Raw genomic sequence first — 878 nt, forward strand, 5'->3', positions numbered from 1 at the left:
CGGCCAGATCCGGGGGCGCCGGCGGCGGCGGCGGGGGGGAGGGGCACGGGGGAGGAGGAAGGAGAGGCGAGCGGGGGGAGCCGCCCCGGCCGCCCCCCGGGGAGGCGGCGCGGGCGCGGGGTCGGGGGAGGGGAGGGGAGGGATCGTGCCACGTATTCTCACGCAGAGCTTTTACAATCTCTTCCGCATGATATTCCATTCGCTAAGTTGATCGGCAATGCATACTACAGTGATAGCCAAGTGACAACTTTCCCTACTAAAGTTGTCTCATTCTGGCGGAAAGACCATTGCTCTATACCCAATGAATTTAAGGCTAGGACCATTTGAGTTTCAAAAAAAAAAGGCTAGGACCATTTGCAATATATAAAAAGGTAACATTGTTAAGTTACGATACGACAAATGGCATGATGACAAGTTTCTGGTAATATATCCTCAGCTATTTTCATTTGCGAAAGACTTTGGTTATGCACATGTATATGTTATGACTGATTTATATGACATATTCCATCTTCCAATGTCTTCGAGTGTTGTTCATCAAAGTTTGGAGCTACGAGAGCTGCTAATTAGCATCTATGATACTTATGTTACTGGTACTTGGAATTCTACTGGTCTAGCAATAATACTCCACCAAAAGGATATGCATTAAACTAGTTGGATATGGAAATAAGCCACCCACCCCTCTGCTTAGGCAGACAATATGATTTCGAGATCCATTGGAAAAGCTTAGGAGATCGCCACGGCCCAGGGATCGGTCGTCCCATTTTTTCCGTTACCTATGTGCGCACACTAGCGACCCAGGAGTAAAATCAGGAACCAAACGGGTGGAGGAAAAACAAAACTTATAATTTGGAAACCACTCAAAAGCTTACACACCTAAT

The sequence above is a fragment of the Triticum aestivum genome, chromosome 5B (genome assembly GCF_018294505.1).
Source record: "Triticum aestivum cultivar Chinese Spring chromosome 5B, IWGSC CS RefSeq v2.1, whole genome shotgun sequence".
Lineage (NCBI taxonomy): Eukaryota > Viridiplantae > Streptophyta > Magnoliopsida > Poales > Poaceae > Triticum > Triticum aestivum.